The sequence below is a fragment of the Petaurus breviceps genome, unplaced genomic scaffold (assembly GCF_028583685.1).
Source record: "Petaurus breviceps papuanus isolate PSGF00001 unplaced genomic scaffold, PetGlider_PUasm1.0 37, whole genome shotgun sequence".
Classification (NCBI taxonomy): Eukaryota; Metazoa; Chordata; class Mammalia; order Diprotodontia; family Petauridae; genus Petaurus; species Petaurus breviceps.
Window position 1 is genome coordinate 38,387,440 of NW_027186296.1, and position 9,360 is coordinate 38,396,799.

The window sequence follows — 9,360 nt, forward strand, 5'->3', positions numbered from 1 at the left end:
GTGTGTGTGTGTGTGTTAAGTGTCTGAGCTTAGATTTGAACTCAAGTCTTCCTGACTCCAGGGCCAGTGCTCTATTCACTGCGCCACCTGACCCCCCCCCCTTTCTTTTCTTCCTTTCTTTCTTTCTTGAAAACTTCCTGCTTATATTCTTTGCCCACTTATCTTCTGGGGACTGGATCATAAATTTAGAGCTGGAAAGAGTCTTAGAGGCTATTGAGTTCAACCTCCTCCTCTTATTCTTAGGTATTTGTATCAATTCTTTAAATACTTATGTATATATAAAGGAGAAATTTGTTGTGAAGGATTTTTATACAATTACTTTCCTTATTATCCTATTTATTTTGGTCATGCAGTAGCTTTTCAATTTTATGTAATCAAGCTTGTCCATTTTATCTTTTATGATTATCTTTATCCTTTGTTTAGGTAAGAATTCTTGCCTAAACTAAAATTGTGAAAGACATCTCTGATTTGTACTCTGACTTTTTATTATGACCTTTTACATTTAAATAATGTACTCATTTTGAATTTATTGTACAGTATGTCATGAGAAGTTGGTCCATGGATGGGGAGCCTTCAAAATGAAAGGATTTGTTCTGTGAAGTTTGTTTTCAGTCAAAGGGCCACATTTGAAGACCTAGAAGGCCACATGTGGCCTCGAGACCACAGGTACCCCACCCCTGGTTCTTCCATATTGCTTTCTAGTTCTACCAGTTTTTGTCAGATAGAGAGTTCTTACTGAAATAGTTGGTACTCTTATCTATAGCAGAAACCCAAGAGAGAGTGATATCTAGAGGAGCTTCCTAAGATTCCTTCTACAAAGGGAGAAAAGGCCTTCAAGCAACTGGGAAATATGAGTTTACCATTTGACAACAGAAGCTCTATGAATCCACTCTTCTCAGGGACCTTGTGTGTTCAATGCAATAATATGCCTTTAGTTGGGATGAGGTTTTCTGTAATAGTTGTATTTACTATATCTACTTACAGTAGTAAAACTCTGTCTAAAAGCTTATTTGTTCTGACTGATAATCAATAGAGAGCACATTGTGTGGGGGCTCATGAGTAATAGAACTAGAAATCCTCAACCTTAGCCCTTCAGGCTTACTTCTATAACCTGGATCCCAGAGTAGGAGAAGTAAGTAGTTATTCTGTGCTCTGGCCCCTCATCCTACCAGTTCAAGTAGATGGGTCTTGTGTGATCAGCTTCTCTGTTTTTTCTTTACCAGTAATGATTTTTCTTTTTTTTTTTGGTAACTACTGCTTACTTCATGGTATAGTTTGAAATCTGGTACTGCCAAACCTCCTTCCTTCTTTCTTTTTTCATTATTTCTTTTGCAATTCTTGACCTTTTGTTCCTTGAGGTGAATTTTGTTATTATTTTGTTTAAAGCTATAAAATAACAACTTGGTAGTTTGATTGATATGGTACTAATCTATTAATTTATTTAGATGGTATTTTAATTTTATTATATTCTCACAGCCCAAACTTAGCAATCAATATCTCTCTAATTACTTTTCTTCCTCAATTTCTTGAAAAAGTATTTTTTAGTCTTCTTCATAGAAGACCTAAGTGTATCTTAGTAGGTAAACTTCAGGTATTTTATATGGCTTTATAGTTATTTTGATTGGAATTTCTTTTTCTGTCTCTTGCTGGCAAGTTTCATTTGTAGTATAATTCAGCCCTTCATTTTGTTGGAGGCTGGGTGAAAGAAGAAATGGGTATATTGTTTATATAGAAAAATTCAAGCCATTAAATTTGGGCTAAATAATCATAATTAGTATTTATAACATAACACTTTAAAGTTTACATAGTGCTTTACAAATGCTAGCTCACAATCATCACAGCTATGAGGTGAGAAAAGTAAGACCAAAAGAGATTATTACTTACCAGGGTTACCTGGTTAGACATGTCTGATGCAAGATTAAAATTCAGATCTTCCTGACTCTACCATACAATCCAGCCCTCTACCCATTGTGATACCTAGCTGCCTCTTTACTTAAGGGATTATGAACTTTACACAAATAATTCACTTCATTACAATGCAGTATTCTTTTAATGTATTTAAAATAGGATTTAATTTAGGATATTGTTATTTGTGAGGTAACTTTCTGAAATATCTAAGTGGAATAGTGAATAGTGGGTTGGGCCTGGAGTCAGGAAGACCTGACTGAGTTCAAAGTTGACCTCAGAAAATTACTAGCTGTGTGACTCTGGATAAGTCATCTAATCTCTGTTTGCCCTGCTTTCCTCAACTATAATTGGGGATAACAATAGCACTTTTTTGCGGGGGGGAATTTTGAGGATGACATGAGATAATATTTGTAAAATGCTTAGAACAGTGCTTGGCATATGGTAGACACTTACTAAATTCTTATTTCCCTCCTTTCAATTATATTTTCTTATATTGATGGGTCAAAAGAAAAGATTTTTTAAAGCATTAGTGAATTTGAAAGTCATATAAAATATGACTGGATATATGATTGTATATTATTATATTATTGCATATTATGTTGTGTTGCATATTATTGTACATTATATATGATACATTATTGTATTGCACAAGAACAGATATAGCAATTTTTTTAAAAAAGAAAATTGCAGTAGTTAGTAAAGGAATTTGCATTTATTTCATTTGTTTGGTGGGGGGAATGAGAGGAGAAAGAAAAAACTGAAAATGTATTTAACAAGTAGATGGTCATATGAAATATTTTGGAAATGAAAATGATGAGAACTACCTGATTGAACAATTAAGTGAAGAGAATATACCTATTTGGGGACAGAGGGAACTTTTCTGTGGATGGTCTTTAGTTTTAGTGGTTTATAATTGTAAAATTTGAACCTGAGATGACTTGTTATATAAATGAGAGTGGCAATATTTTCTGTAACCAAATATTTATTCTTAAAAGTAACTGGCATAGATGGCTGACAACCTGTATGAAAGGAAAGCCATATATGTATGGCTCTCTGTGAGGGGAAGAAAGGGAGATATAGGGGCAATTTACATGATATAAAAACAAGAACTATTCTTACAAATTTATTTTTAGCAAAAGAAAGAACATGTAAATGAGACTGGGGTTTTTTTTGGTGGCAAGAATTTATTAAAAATATATGCTGATATAGGTGATGTAAAAACAAAAGATCAACAAAAATGTATTTTTAAAAATATATATTGATCCTTTTTTGCATGGGAAACTATGAGTATATTTATATGTTTTGTCAGTCTATGGATGTGTTGAGTAGTTTTGCTGAACTTTTTTTCCCCTACTTCTTTTTTAGTCTTATACAGGATGGCTAATTGGGTAGGGGAAGAAAAAGAGATGTTCAAAAATGAATGTGATATAAAAACAAAAGATATCAATAGATATTTGTAATTTAAAATATATATGCCAAAAACGAAATATGACAGATCAAAAAAGGAAGTAAGAACTTTACAGAATGGGAGTGGCATTAAATGGGAAATTAAGTTGAAAAGGATGGTGAAAGAGTTTACGTTTAAGCCTGAAAACTTCCTTTTCATGTACAGAATGAAGAACCCCATATATTTGCATTTAATGTTGAAAACTGAGTATAACCTGTTTTTGTGTTTGTGAGACATGATTTGATTATAGCTAATTTTTTGCTAGAGAGAAACTATTAATACATGTAATCCTCATAGTTCCTACATTTTAAATAAATAATCTCTAGATATTTTTGGTGCTTGAAATTGTCTATACATCAGTATTTCCATTTCCCTTTGTTTTTTTCTTTCATCACCCTTTTTTTAGTAATATTTTCTTATGTTTCTCATTTAGTCTTTCTACTTCTTCCATCTCCTGGTTTTTTGTTTTTTTTTTTTTGGTCTCTGTGGTCAATTTTCTCCTACCCTGGTGTCTGTTTTTGTATCTGTTGTGTGTATATATGTATGTATGTATATGTGTGTATATATGTATTCTTAGACTTAATCACCTTATTTTTTCTAACCTCCTGTCCCCCCTATTTTCACCCATTCTCTTCCAACCAACAATCCCACATTCTTATTTATATGCTTAGTCTCCTTAGTATACCCATTATTCATTCACGCTAGTCCACCCAGAAACAGTAAAATGTATTACAGACAGGGAGTCAGTAGCCCTGGGTTCTAATTCTATCTGATACTCACCGACTATTTGGTTTTGGTCAGTTCATATAGCTTATGAGTTACAGTGTCTACATATAGACAGGTACAAGATTAAATTTAGATAATATCCCTTTCAGAAAAAAAAGTACTTTGAATTTATGATATCTTCACTTCTATTTTTCTTTTCTTTTTTCTTACATTCTGTCCTTGTTCATTCAACAAGCATTTATTAAACATCTATTTTGAGTCTTTCACTCCTGCTAAGTTTGTGGGAGGTATAATAGAAATAGGTCTCACTTACTTGGAAATTGGACTAGATTTTCTCAAAAGTCTCTTATAGCTTTAAATTCTATAATCCTCTAAGGTATAACATCTGCCTTTAAAGTATGTTTGAAGAGACAATATAACTAGAAAATAATCTATATGATCATAGACATAGAATGTTAGTGCAAGAAACACTCATTAAGTTACTCGTGTGCGAGGCATTGTGCTAGTCCAAACTCCTTACTTGCAGGTCGCCTATAGGATATTGCTTCTCAGTGTAGTTGTTGTAGGCATTCAGAGTAAAGGAAAGCTCATTTGTGAAATTGTTTTTCTGGGAAGGTTTCACAGAAGAGAGTTTTTAATTCATTGGGAACTATAATTTGACATTTTTGCACTGAGATTAAATTCATTCTTGGAGTTGGGGGAGATAGGGAGAAGTGGGGGAGATAGAGGCCTTCAGGCTTTTATGTATCACCATTATCCCAGGCATCCTGTGTGGTGTGGTTTTCTGAGCCAGGCAAAGCATGCCTAACCCCTAAGTATCTAATTACTATTTTATTCTTCTTCATCTGGGGTCCCAGAACTGTAAGAGGTCCTGGGTCTCTGGGAGTTAGAGGCTGGTGGAAGGACCTGTTCTGTCTTAGGACTTGGTTTTTGCAGTACTTTAACCTTTATCAACTGGTTATTCCCCTTACTAGGGCAGGCAGATTGCCCGTATCCCAGACCCAAAGTTAACATCTGATGTGGCAAAAATCCTTTTCCTATGTTCTCATCCCTATTTGTCTCACTCTTCTCCATAGTCCATATTCTCATTTGTTCTCCTGTACCATTGTGCCCTCTAGAACCTCCACTTCAATGTTAACAAAATCTCCTTTATATTAAATCTTTTCATCATATACTCTTTTCTTTTTGCATTAAGGGAAACTAGGCTCTCTTGAGAAGACTGTAGTGGATCCCCTCTCCAGTATTGGTTGTTCCTTCCATCTTCCTATCCCCTCCAAAACTTTGGGCCAGAAGGAATTAGCACAGTCCTTGTTTCCATTCCCATTTCCTATCTCTATACTACCTCTTTTTCTAAATTCACTCTAGCCATCTTTAGCCACCAGATTAGCCCATTACTGCTTATTCTGGCAGTTATGTGATTCACTCTACTGAGAAGTGCTAGGGAAGTAAAAAGTGCTCTGTGGTTCTCAGGAAGTGGACAACCTTCTACACTGATGTCTACTTCTTTCTGGGTGACTACTGCTCATCTCAAGGAATGTGGTATGTGTATGGCATTCACTCAGTTAGAATTAGCTGTAATCCTCATCTGCTGGAAATACCACCGTTTCCCTAAACTGGATGTATTTCGCTGAACCCTATACACATGATCTTAGTGGAATGGAGTTATGCCTTAGACAGAGGAGGTTATGACATATCTCTCAGTCACTACAAATAAAAACTGAAGGTGGTCTCAAGGCAACAGAGAGTAGAATGAAAGCAGCAGGCTGACCACACTAAGGCCACCTCCCCAGCATACAAGTTATGAACCAGCAGTTGGTGATTCCTGCCAGTAACAGGGCATGGAGCAGAAACAGAATGGTCATAGGAGCCAATTCCATACCAAGGGTTCTTCCCAGTTCATGCTCTAGACTATGAAGAAAGGCCATGACCTAGATTAAGAGTTGCCTCAGTCTTTGAAGGCAACTACATAGCATAGTGGATAGAGCACTGGATCTGAAGTCAAGAAGATCTGAGATGACACTTAATAGTTGTGTGACCTTGGACAAGTCACTTAAACTTTGCCTCAGTTTTCTCATCTGTAAAAAATGGGAATAACAGTAGTATCTTCCTCCCAGGGTTGTTGTTTGTCCTTTGTTCTCAAAGAGGACCATGACATCAGAAAGGTGATGTCATGACTTGCAAGTGAATTGGATTTAAGTGAGGGAGGGCTGTGTAGAGTCACCAACTTCACTCTCTTCTTTGGGTCCAGTGGCAAAATATAGATCAGGGTGACTGGAAATGGCCCTGGATGCAGTAGGAGACCTTTGTTTTTTTAAGCTAAGATTTTTCCCAGGTCTCACTTTGTCTGAGGCAACACTCATTCAGTGACTGAGGCTAGGTAAGAAATCCAGGGTTCTTGTGAGGATCAAATGAAATGATATATAGCATTTACAAACTTTAAAGCTGTATATAAAGACTGATTATAATAGGAGGAAGAAGATAATGATGATAAAGAAGAGGTGGCCCTTTTATGTCAAAGCCAGTGCTACCACTTGTACTCTTTTTTTTTTTTTTGTTTAAGCAATTGGGGTTAAGTAACTTGCTCAAGGTTACATGGCCAGTTATTTCTGGGTGTGGTGCTAAGTATCTGAGCCTGGATTTGATCCCCAGGTCATCCCGACACTGAAGCCGGTGCTCTTACTCGCTGTGCTACCTGGCCACCCCACCACTTGTACTCTTGATCCCATCTCTTCCCATTTCCTCCCAGAGTTCCCCCCCCACCCCATGATAATTTTTTCTCATTTTCAGTCACCTTATTCACTGGATCCTTCCTACTACTTGCAAACTTGTATATGTCTCTTCCATCCTTAAGAAACTGTCACTCGGCCCTGCCAGTCCTTCAGTCTGTCATCCTATATTCCTTCTCCTTTTTACTGCCAAACTTTGAGGAGGAGTCACCTACATTGCCTTTGTTTCCTCTCTACCCATTTACTTTTCAGTCAGCTACAATCTGTTTTTTGACCATAAAATTCCAGTAAGCCTACTTTCTCCAGTGTTCTCTTCCCAGTTCTCATTTGCTTTGACCTTTCTGTAGCTTTTGACATTGTCAACACTGTCAGCCACTCCATTTTACTTCCATCTCACTTCTTTTGACTTCTATGACACTGTTACATATAGATTTAGCTATCTGACCACTTCTCAGTCTCCTTTGTTGAATCAGTATCCATATACTGCACCCCATCTATGAATTCTATTATTATGCACGCTGTGATATCATTAGTTCCTTGTTTGCAGTTATCATCTGTATGGATGACTCCCAGATCCAGTCTTAGCCTCTTTCCTGAGACTGTCAAATATCACCAACTTCCTATTGTACCTTTTGTACTAGATGTCATGTAGACATCTCAAACTCAAGATTTCCAAAACAGATCTTATCTTTTGTTTTACACCTACCCATTTTCTGAACTTCCTTTTTTTCTCTTGAGGGTGCTGCTATCCTTCCAGGTTCACAGGTTGATAACCTAGGAGTCATCATTGGCTTTTCATTCCCATCCCCTTACTCTCTCTCTCTCTCTCTCTCTCTCTCTCTCTCTCTCTCTCTCTCTCTCTCTCTCCCAATCATTTGTCAAGTCTTCTCAATTTGGGCCTTGACTTTTTTTTTTTTGGACTGTTGTAGTAGCCTCGTAATTGATCTCCCTTGTCTTTTCCCTCTCCAGATAGTTCCTGTTCTGTATAGCCAAAGTGATATTCCCCTACTCAAAAAAACTCCAGTGGCTCTCTATTACTTCTCTCTCTGACATTTCAAGCCATTGACTATCTTGTTCTAGTCTACGTAGCTTCTTAGCCATATATTACTTTCATTCATGTATATTGTTATTTAGCCTAACTGGCCTTCTTCCTGTCCCTTGCACATGACATTCCTTCTCTCATAGCAGCCTTTGCACTGACTCCTTTATGCCTGGGATGCACTCTGTTTGACTTCACTTTTAAAAATCTCTAGTTTCTTTCAAAGCTCAGCTCAAGCATCACCTTCTACATGAAACCTTGATACTAATGCATTTCCACACTAAACTCTGTATATTTATGTTTAGCTCTCTTATGTCTGTTTCAGATATAAATGAGGTGCATCTTATGGCCTCTCCTATTTCTTCCTCCACGTTTGTATATTCTTCTCAAACATATAAGTTATGAGAAGTTGCAAGTTCCACCTCCTAATTCCTTTGTATACCAGTGTATAACTCCTTTTACCATTCTTTCTTTTCCCCTTTTAAAATTCTCAGAACAGAACTAATCCATATAGATTCAATATCCTTTGAAGGCATTAAGGATTCTTTGAAGGTTCTGCAGGCACACTTGTTTATTCTGCTACTATTAGGATGTTAGTATTTTGTTAATACTAGAATGTTATATTTCATCATATAGGTCTTTCCAATTGTTGAGATAAATTTACCCTTTTTCCTCTGGATTCATGTTTTATATTTCTAAGTTCCTATTTAGCCTTTTCACCAGGAATACTTAAAAGTCCTTCTATTCTATTAAAGGTCCACTTTCATCCATTGCCCTCCCCTTTCCTCCTTCTCTCCCCCAAGAGAATACTCAGCTTTGTAGGGTATTTTTCTTGGTTATATGCCTATTTTTTTTCACCTTTTTGTAGACTTTATTTCAAGATCTTTTCTTGTTTATAACAGAAGCTGCCAGGTCTTGTGTGATCCTGACAGTGATTCCTTGGTACTTGAGCTTTGTTTTTTTTAAAGCAATCGGGGTTAAGTAAATTGCTCCAGGTTACATGGCCAGTTATTTCTGGGTGTGGTGCTGAGTATCTGAGCCCGGATTTGATCCCCAGGTCATCCTGACACTGGAGCCAGTGCTCTTACTCGCAGAGCCACCTGACCTCCCCCGAGCTTTTTCTTTCTAGACATTTGCAGTGTTTTTTCTTTGACAGAGCTCTGTCAAATAGAGTTGTTCTTTGACATTCCTGGGACTTTTCCTTTTGGTGCTCCTTTCAGTAGGTGATTGGTAGGTACTCACTAGCTTTGCTTTGTCTTCTGGTTCTAAAAGATTTTAGCAGTTTTTATTTATGATTTCTTGATAATATAGTACCCCGGGCTTTTTATGAATCATGGTTGTTAGAGAGTAATGATTCTTAAATTGCATCTCCTTGATGTGTTTTCCAGGACAGTTTTCTTCCTTCCTTCCTTCCTTCCTTCCTTCCTTCCTTCCTTCCTTCCTTCCTTCCTTCCTTCCTTCCTTCCTTCCCTCCCTCCCTCCTTCCCTCCCTCCTTCCCTCCCTCCTTCCTTCC

The 9,360-nt window shown here is 36.9% G+C and overlaps 1 protein-coding gene across 7 annotated transcripts in view; it reads left to right on the top strand.

Moving 5' to 3' along the window:
* Nucleotides 1-9,360, top strand: part of DENND4A (DENN domain containing 4A) — a 152,246-nt gene that overhangs the window by 14,470 nt on the left and 128,416 nt on the right. The window lies entirely within an intron of this gene.